The sequence below is a fragment of the Penaeus monodon genome, chromosome 29, assembly GCF_015228065.2.
Source record: "Penaeus monodon isolate SGIC_2016 chromosome 29, NSTDA_Pmon_1, whole genome shotgun sequence".
Lineage (NCBI taxonomy): Eukaryota > Metazoa > Arthropoda > Malacostraca > Decapoda > Penaeidae > Penaeus > Penaeus monodon.
In genome coordinates, this window is record NC_051414.1 from 20191381 (window position 1) to 20191801 (window position 421).

Here is a 421-nt window from a genome sequence, read left to right on the forward strand (position 1 = left end):
TGACTCCTTCGCCATCACTCGACGCGCAACCGCACAAACCCCGCCAATTCGGATCCTAACTACGGCGCCGTTTCCTCGGTTATTTTCACCGACTTTACGCCCAAACTTCGTCTACTTTTCCCCGCCTAGGTATCTCAACTAAAGCATCAGATTCTGTTTGTCATGCGTCTGGAAAGCATCTAAAATTTCGGTCATGCTTTTACTTTCGCTTTCCGTCCATCTACAGGTGTATACAGCATGTACAGTAGAGTTGCGTCAACTTTCACCCTTCACTCGCACTAAGAACAATGGATCAGTTATTGACCTTCTCATAGTGTCCTTCCGGAAGCGATTGCGGTTTAACGATTTACATAAAGAGGGAGTATCACTCACCCAAGAATAAAGCACACCAAAAGTATGTATTTTAATTCAGCGTTCATAT